Genomic DNA, 10,080 nt, shown 5'->3' on the forward strand with positions numbered 1-10,080 from the left:
TGTCAGAGGACAAACCAACCACAGAGACGAACTGATATCTTTCCGACAGATAAGATCTAAACCACCACTTGAGTGTCTCCATTGATCCTAGGTCCTGGCAGTTTTGTGCAGACTCAGGACAGTTGAGCTTTGGAGAAATACGCAGATTCAAAGAGGAGTCCGTAATTTGCTTTCTAATGATCATGACATTTTCGTTGAAGAAGTTCATGAATTCATCACTGCTGAAGTGAAAGGCATCCTCTCTTGGGGAATGTTGCTTTTTAGTTAGCTTTGCGACAGTATCAAATATACATTTAGGATTGTTCTTATTCTCCTCAATTAGGTTAGAAAAATAGGATGATCGAGCAGCAGTGAGGGCTCTTCGATATTGCTCTGTACTTTCTTTCCAAGCTAGTAGGAAGATTTCCAGTTTGGTGGAGCGCCATTTCCGTTCCAGTTTTCTGGAGGCTTGCTTCAGGGCTCTGGTATTTTCTGTATACCAGGGAGCTAGTTTCTTGTGACAAATATGTTTTGTTTTTAGGGGTGCGACTGCATCTAGGTTATTACGCAAGGTTAAATGTAGATCCTCAGTTAGGTCGGTAACTGATTTTTGTACTCCGACGTCCTTCAGTAGGTGGAGGGAGTCTGGAAGGGCCTCTAGGAATCTTTGGGTTGTCCGAGAATTTATAGCACAGCTTTTGATGGTCCTTGGTTGGGGTTTGAGCAGATTATTTGTTGCGATTGCAAATGTAATAAGATGGTGGTCCGATAGTCCAGGGTTATGAGGAAAAACATTTAGATCCACAACATTTATTCCACGGGACAAAACTAGATCCAGGGTATGACTGTGGCAATGAGTAGGTCCGGAGACATGTTGAACAAAACCCACTGCCGATGATGGCTCCGAAAGCCTTTTGGAGTGGGTCTGTGGACTTTTCCATTTGAATATTAAAGTCACCAAAAATTAGAATAATATCTGCCATGACTACAAGGTCCGATAGGAATTCAGGGAACTCAGTGAGGAACTCTGTATACGGCCCAGGAGGTCTGTAAACAGTAGCTATACAAAGTGATTGAGTAGGCTGCATAGATTTCATGACTAGAAGCTCAAAAGACGAAAACGCTGTCATTTTTGGGGGGGTACATTTACATTTGCTATTGTAAGGTCCCGTGTAGCTCAGTTGGTAGAGCATGGCGTTTTCAACGCCAGGGTGGTGGGTTCGTTTCCCACAGGGGACCAGTATGAAAATGTATGCACCCCCTAACTGTAAGTCGCTCTGGATAAGAGCGTCTGCTAAATGACTAAAATGTAAATGTAAGCAACGCCTTTGCGGGATGCGCAGGGGATATGGTCACTAGTGTAACCAGGAGGAGAGGCCTCATTTAACATAGTCAATTAATCAGGCTTAAGCCATGTTTCAGTCAGGCCAATCACATCAAGATTATGATCAGTGATTAGTTAATTGACCATAACTGCCTTGGAAGTTAGGGAGCTTACATTAAGTAGCCCTATTTTGAGATGTGAGATATCACAATCTCTTTCAATAATGACAGGAATGGAGGAGGTCTTTATTCCAGTGAGATTGCTAAGGCGAACACCGCCATGTTTAGTTTTGCTCAACCTAGATCGAGGCACAGACACAGTCTCAATGGGGATAGCTGAGCTGACTGCACTGACTGTGCTAGTGGCAGACTCCACTAAGCTGGCAGGCTGGCTAAAAGCCTGCTGCCTGGCCTGCACCCTATCTCATTGTGGAGCTGTCTATGTTGGTAGATAAGATGAGAGCACCCCTCCAGCTAGAATGGAGTCCGTCACTCCTCAGCAGGCCAGGCTTGGTCCTGTTTGTGGGTGAGTCCCAGAAAGAGGGCCAATTATCTACAAATTCTATCTTTTGGGAGGGGCAGAAAACAGTTTTCAACCAGCGATTGAGTTGTGAGACTCTGCTGTAGAGCTCATACTCGCCCTTACTGGGAGGGGGCCAGAGACAGTTACTCGATGCCGACACATCTTTCTAGCTAATTTACACACTGAAGCTATGTTGCTCTTGGTGACCTCTGACTGTTTCATCCTAACATCGTTGGTGCTGACGTGGATAACAATATCCCTATGCTCTCTACACTCGCCAGTTTTTGCCTTAGCCAGCACCATCTTCAGATTAGCCTTTACGTCGGTAGTCCTGCCCCCTGGTAAACAGTGTATGATCTCTGGATGAAGTCTAATATTGCGGGTAATGGAGTCGCCAATGACTAGGGTTTTAAATTTGTCAGCGCTAATCGTGGGAGGCTTCGGTGGCTCAGACCCCGTAACGGGTGGAGGAGAGACCTGAAAAGGCTCGGCCTCTGACTCCGACTCGTTGCTTAATGGGGAGAACCGGTTGAACGTTTCTGTCGGCTGAATGAGCGACACCGGTTGAGCATGCCGACAGCATTTCTTTCCAGAAGCCTTGAGAAAATTGTCCGGCTGCGGGGACTGTGTGAGGGCATTTATACTACTATCTGTATTTACTGGAGGCACAAACGCTGTTTCATCCTTTCCTACACTTACATTGCCCTTGCCTAACGATTGCGTCTGAAGCTGTGCTTGCAGCACGGCTATCCTCACCATAAGGCGATAGTTCTCCCGTATATTATGAGCACAGGGACTGCAATTAGATGGCATAGTGTTAATGTTACTACTTAGCTACTTACTTAACTAAGACGTTGGTAAAATGTGTTAAATGAAGATAGGTTAAACGGTTTTGTAGTATCTGAGGAATTTATGACTTTGTTAATGTTTGCAAATGGTAGCTTAGAGAATGTTGATTTGGCCCAGGGAGACATCTGGAGAGCAGTTCTATAGGAGTTCCCTAAAGCAGAGGAAGTCTGTTAGGTGACCTTGGTCTGTAGGGGAAACACCCATATCAGATTACATAGGATATATACTATGGTTTGGGACAAAGGAGGTCAGAATAGCATATTTAGAATTTGGGTTGGCTGTTCTCCGGATGCCTGCAGGTATCTGTAAATTGAAGCTGTAACCCTTTGATATAAATAAACCTTTATGATCAAAGTACAGCGTCAGCGGATTTCCTTGGTCTCACAGCATAATTAGCAACGCTTTCTCGACACAACAAAATGGCGACGAGGATTTGGACGAATTGCGTTTTTTCTCAGCGTTCCATTCATGGGCGCCGAGCTGACTTTCGCTCCGGAGTCCGGCAGATAAGGGTGAGTTTTCTCACCACTTTGGGCTCTGGTTAGTTCCTGTGTCTGTGTGTGTGCGTTGAATTAATGCACCGTTAAGAACTTGCGTGTGTGATTTGCTGTGGGATAGGAGTCCGTTCTAAATTTGTTTGCGCTGGTGAACAACGCAAAAAGGGGGGAGTGTCTATAGGGATATTTTGCTTGAATAAAATTCAAGAAGAATAGATTGAAAGGAATAAGGCCAAGGTAAATGTGTACAAATTAGAACCATTGCGAATCTATGGTAGCCCTCTCAGGAGGCGATCATTAGGATGGGCCGAAAATCCTAAAAACACTTTAGGTGTATTTAGGTAAGTCCAGGGGGCTTGAGGCTGTGGTATATATATTCGGTTGCAAGTTACCTCTCAACATGTGGTTGACGAATTATATGATTGATGTGACCGCTCATTGAATTTCCGCGGAACTCGTGGCAGCATAAATTTAGAGACAAAGGAATTATACGGCGCAATGGAGGTAACATGCTACATGCTACATGATACATGATACATGCTGCATGCTACCTTAGGGGTCCATAGGAATGGATTAAGCCTCTTAAACTGTGTGTAGAATAGAGTAGGATTTGTGTCCTATGGTTTGTGAGCTCTGTTAAGTGTTATTGTTTGTCTATGAGGGGTAAAAGAGAGGAAGTACAGCGGGACTGTCTACTTTCTGTTGTCTAGCTTGGAGAGAGCTGGGAGAGAGCTCCATCCACTCTAAAATCGTAGTGGTGAATGTACTACGCATGCGCGTGATTTTATGACTTTAGAGTTACGTAGGGAAAATGTGCCACTCCTCTGCTGGGAGACGCAGACAAAGAGAGAGAAGATATAGAGACTAATAGTGTATTCTGGTTGTTAAATAGGCTGTTGTTTAACGATGAAACTATTTGAGATCTATCGAATTAATAAACTAGAGATATGTTGACGGATTAAAAATAATTAAATAAATAAAATAAAATGTTATTGAGTTATTTATACTATTCCTGAGTTAAGTTTGCTTATTTCTCAGCGCGAATGTGACTAGAGGAGTATTGAATGGTTGAAATAACTCAGTGAGTGCATAAAGTTACTAAATTCTTGTCTGTTTCTTTGTTATTCTGTCATATGAGAGACGATAAGAAGAAGGAGGAGGAGGAGAGAGAGAGAGATGAATTGCTGATGTGTACATCATGCGATCCAGTCAAACTAAGGCCAGTACTGTTCTATTTACAAAACTTACCTTCCCATACAGGATATTTTGTGTGCCTAGCATATTTGATGTTATGACAATTTGACAAGGACTTGGCAACAGACTGATCAATTGATGTAATTGCATATTGGAGTTTTTGTGAATAAGTTGGTTTGATTAGAGTTGTGTTGGGAATCGAGTACTGACATTATTCTGTAAAATGAAGGTAATTGGGTGCTTATTAAGCAATGGGGTTTGTGAGTACTGTAGTGTTGCTGGATTAGAGGTCTTTATTTTTTGGATTGCTCTGATGTTGACTACTTTCATTTACTTTCCTGATTGGATGTGGTAAGATTGCCACTAATCAATAATTTGGTAAAATAAAATGAATAAATAAATACATTGATGAATAAATTAATTGATTAATTAATTAATTTGGGAAAAAAATTGGGAGGAAACCATAAGCTATATAGTCTAAAATAATAAAATAATTTACAATAAAGGAATATAAAAGAGTTGTTACAAGGGGGAAAAAGGACATAAAAACTATGAAAGTGATTGCCTGTTGATGTAGTAGAAAATAGTCATCCTCTAGTTAATGGTATTGCAAGGTTATCTGGAAAAGGGAATAAACGTTGGCCTGACATTGAACAACCATAGCTAGTGGAAGGGATTTTAACCCTGACGTCATCAACATGATGAAAGTGATTGAATAATAGAGAGAGGACAAGCAGAAACGACCATAAAAATTAATCCAAACTCCAAAAGTAAAAAGAAAACGAGATGTCTGGAAACTAAGGGTGGAGTGAGGTTAAGGAAGATGGAACTTGAAGATGATGATGATGATGATGATGATGATCAGAGTGATTGAGAAGAGATCATGGGTGGATATGACTCTGTGATCAGACGGAGGTTGGCCAGAGCTGAAAGAAGGGGTGATGGACGTTTGAAGAAGAAGAATACAAGATATTCCAGTTCTGATGAAAGCGAAGATGAAGACAGTGATAAAGATTTGGAGATTAAAGGTGCTTCATGTTCAAGAGGATTTTATCCTACAATGATTAGTAAAGAAGAAATAGAAAGAGATATAGACCGATGTCTATTATGCCTGGATAAGGGGAATAATTTAGAAGAGACAAAGAGAACTGGAAGAACAACTCAAGAAGATACAGAAGAAAAAACTGCTGAGAAAAGGATCCCAAGAATTGGAGGAGAAAAAGTATACATTGAGGCCAAGGAAAGAGAGCACAAGTAAGAAGATGATGCAAGGTGATCATTCGAGGACAAAACTTAGAATATAAGCCTTTGAAGAATACCGATATGTCAACAACAAGAAAGAACAGGACCAAGAAACTCTCAGAAAACTCAATCAAATACAACTGGGGGGAGAATAAGAAGGAGAAGAAAAGCTTTGGTTATGAAGAATCAGTGTGAACCAAATCAACAATCACTGCCACAGCTTCAACTGAACAAGGTCAAATGCAATTGTACCAGCCACAACTAGTGGTACAAGTTGTTTCATATCAATAGATAGTTTCTGGACTGAAAGAATTGGAGAGGAAGAGGACGAGAAGGCTTAGAAAGAGGAAGAGGAGGAAGATTTAAGCCATACTTCCAGCAATCTCCAGAAGTGTGTTATGGTTGTGGACAGGTTGGTGACTTTGCTGTGAGTGCAATGGGCCAGGAGGAAACATCAGAGGGAATTTCAGAGGAAGATACAGGAGCAAGTCAAGATCATCTGGAGGACAGGTGAACCCTTATAGGAGCAAGGATTCTAGGGGTGCCTAGAAGATCCGAAATGGGGGTGTCAGCTGGTAGCACCAGTTAGGGAAAAAGATCCAACAATTGAGGTGAAAATAAACAACCGACCATGGGAAGTGATGGTGGATAGCGGAACTGCTTTTATCTGTGTTCAGCCTGAAGAGGTTACACATCTCACTATGTAAAATCAACTAAATTAGGACAGGGATTCGAGGGAGTAAAACAGCTGATTCCTCTTACGGAACCAATTGAGCTCTGCTATAAAAATCTAAAAATTACAATACCCATACTGGTATCAGAACATACACCTATTGCATTGTTGGGAAGAGATGCATTGTGTAAGTTGAACTGTACAATAAGATGTACACCAGACGGCTGTCTGGTAGAAGTGCCAAAGGAAAAGGTTTACCAATTGTTGATGATGACAGAGATGGATTTGTCTTTAGTATTCTGGATTGGAAATCTCAGTGAAGATTTTTTAAAGAAGGCTAAGGTTAGGAGAAGATTATAACGGAGTAGGGTTTTTGGGAATCATATTTGCTTGAAAAGGTTGATTATATCATAGGAAGGAGGACAATCTGTCTGAAAAATAATGTTTACAGGGTGTGACTGTTATTCTTGGTTACATTCCTACACCAAGAGGTGAATAAGATGTCAAACTAGGCTAAAAGATGCTCAATCGTTTGCCAAGTCTGTGTGTAAAGAAGTCATAAGCAGGTGGGGACTTCCCGATCACATATCCTAAAATTAGTGGGAAAGGAATTTGTGGATAAATCAGTGAAATGGTTTTTGAAAAGTTAGGAGAAAAGTCAGATTTAAAAAGTTAGGAAAACTAGGATTGAAGGAACTCTAGGACAGTCAGCTAAGCTTCAATGTTAGTAGTAAGAGAGAGAGAACAGTGGTGAAGGGAAATTTAGAGTTCAGTGGGAAGATAGATATGGTAGGAGTTTAGATCTGTTAGGAGCAGTTGCATTGAGAAAGTATGCGTTGCTGAATGATGAGAGAAGAATGAAGATTGAGGGTGATTGCAGTATCTATATTTACAATTCCCAGCAGGAAGATCAAGGTGATTATAATTGTATTTTTTATAATCAACAGTTTGAAAGTGAGGGATTAGAGTTGGGACTGAGAGTTGATGTAGTGACACTAGTGGTGATAGATGGAAATACAAGTAAAGAGTTAGAAGCTTTAGGGAGAATGGATGAATCAACAATGACATCAACACTTCAGCATATTATAACAACAGTGAGAAGCAATTCAACTCTTTCAACATTGACAGTTATTAAAGCTATAAATATATCACATTTGATTACAAGGGAGCCAATCGCTCCAGCACCAATTTTAGAGGAAAAGACTGTCATTAGGGTTAGGATGGGTGATACAGCTCATCTTCCTTGTAGATGTGAGAGAAGGAATGTGTAGAGGTGACGTTCCTCCCACATGGAGAGATAATTATGGAGAAGAAGTGTTGTTATCAGGACCGGAAGTAGAAGCTGTTTCACCTAGTCAAAGGAAATATATTTTGTACAATGATATGAAGTGGAAGAGGGTTATGAGTGATTGTTCACTTATTTTGCGTAATGTTACATGGAAAGATCAGGGAGAATATATGTGTACTTATCTAGTGCAAGCATTAAAGTTTGTTCCGGCTAAGAATGATTGGTTAAAAGGCTATGTAACTCGTAAGGTGACGCTTATGATGGAAGATTTGAAGTCTGTTGAAGCTTCCACAGTCACCAAAGGAGTTCAAGAGAAGTATATTACAGTAGCCACTCCAACAGTAAATACTACACAGAGGATATCTGTAACTTTCCCACTGGAAATAGTTAAGGGTGTTAATACATCAACTAAAGCAACTATTTTAATAGTAACTTTGAAAGAGGTTAATGGTACGACGGCAATAACAAATGTAGGAAATATGACACAGACACCAACAACAACTTTTCTGAAACTAAAGGATGTAGCAAGAGTGACTCAGGAGTTTATGATACGGATGGAGAGTGCTGTCAATGGTAGTAAGGATAGTGTTGAGATAGGAGAGCAGATGGTAGTAGAGAATGATGCAGATTCATCTGAAATAGTGCAGAATACTATCATGGAGGTACAGGATGAGTTCTTTGATTTTAATGGAAGACAAGAAGATATATCTGATCAATACAGTTCGTTAGGGAAGAGAGAAACTAAATGGAAGGCATAGGGATTTGATTTTTCTGTTTGCAAATTAAAGATGGATGGGCAGGTAGGAATCTTTAGTTCAAGAAGTTAACTCATTCTGTAAGATCAGTGAGGAATCTTGAGGGTCCATGCCTGTTGAGAATTCCAGCACCAGGCACATGGGGGTCTATCTTAGAGACGATAGCGAAACCTTTATCAAGTACGTGTCAATCTTATGCTTTATCATGGCTGTTGTATCAGCAACAATCATTAACAGATACAATAATGTAGTTGTGGAAACATTTGTTAAGGCCTAGGTTTAAGTGTTCTTGGTTAAATGAATTACCCTATGTGAATTTGTTAGATAGGAAGGAAAATCAGTTAACAGCGCTTCATGAAGCATTGGAGGTGAAACCAGTGAGGGCTAAAAGCTGTTTTTGTTCTAATAAAACATATGAGGGAAAGAGGATGTTTAGGGGAATATCAGATTGTGATGATTATATGATGACTTTGGGTAAGCATGAACATAAGGTTAGTAATGAGAAATATAATGTAACTTTTTATGTTCCAGTTAGTAAGAAGAGAAGAACTTTGATGGTGAAAGATCAGCTTTTGCCTGGTAATGTGACTATTGGGAATTTTAGAGATATTTGGTGGGTTTGTGGTGATAAAGCGTATATATTCTTACCATATGGATGGACAGGATGTTGTTACATGTCGATGTTGAAGCTTCCATATGAGGTTTTAAAATTAAAAGAGGGGTAGCAAGGGGAAAGAGATAAATCTGATTCTGAAAGAGAGAAGTTTCATAGTCTGGAAGCCTACCATTGGAGGATAAGTCTAGGAGAGTAGTGGGGACTTTTTCCATGGTATGGTGTAAAATTTGGGAAGATAACATAGATAATATTACCTATAATTTGAAGGGTTTTGCGAATGAAACGATAAGAGGGTTTAACCTTCTGTCAAGACTCAAAGGAGTATTGATAAATAAATATCCATTTTGATTATCCGATCGTTTTTCAAATGTTTTTCAATATTAGTGTGATTTTAGTATTTTGTTATGAATCAAAGGGGGGGAAATAGAATGTGATTCATTTTATATATCATTTTTATATTCTTAGTTGATATTGATGTTTTAATTTGAATGTGTTGTTTTGCAAAATATACTGTTTGGTCTTTTCTTTTCTTCCAGAAGCATATGGGGGAATATGTAGAGGGGATTCAAATACTCAAACATGGACAATATGAAAGGACAATATGAATGGACTGGAGGAAGTGGAACAAGGAAGGTGTGGAAATGTTCCGATTACATCATCAACGATGCATTGGAAGTCGACACTGCTGAGGAGATGAAGTGTAGTGGACTACATTCCAGTGTCTGCAATGATATATAGACATATTTGCATGTGTAATACATAATTTGTGTCATATTCTTTCTGTATTAATTTTTGTAGAATCATATTTGCTGTTATTGGGTACATGTGGGGATCTCAGATGTTTTTGTTTATTTTGTGGATGCTTAGGGACATGGGGTCTAGGCAGGGATAGATAATCCACAGGAGGGTTCGATGGGTTGACCAGCCTGAATGTGGACATTTTTGATTGTATTTTGTTTGCTGAGGCTTTCATGTGTATTAAATTGCATCATAGTTTCAAATGCATTGATAAAGATTTATGAATTGATCTGGAGTACTTAGGTGGTTGCCTGGGGCAGAGGGGCCGTGAGAGAATTTTACTGTCTTGATTGATGGATGGATATTTGGAAAGAAGGCTGCCAGACAGGTTTTTCGCTCTCAC

The sequence above is a fragment of the Coregonus lavaretus genome (assembly GCF_964263955.1).
Source record: "Coregonus lavaretus genome assembly, chromosome: 23".
NCBI classification, from domain to species: domain Eukaryota; kingdom Metazoa; phylum Chordata; class Actinopteri; order Salmoniformes; family Salmonidae; genus Coregonus; species Coregonus lavaretus.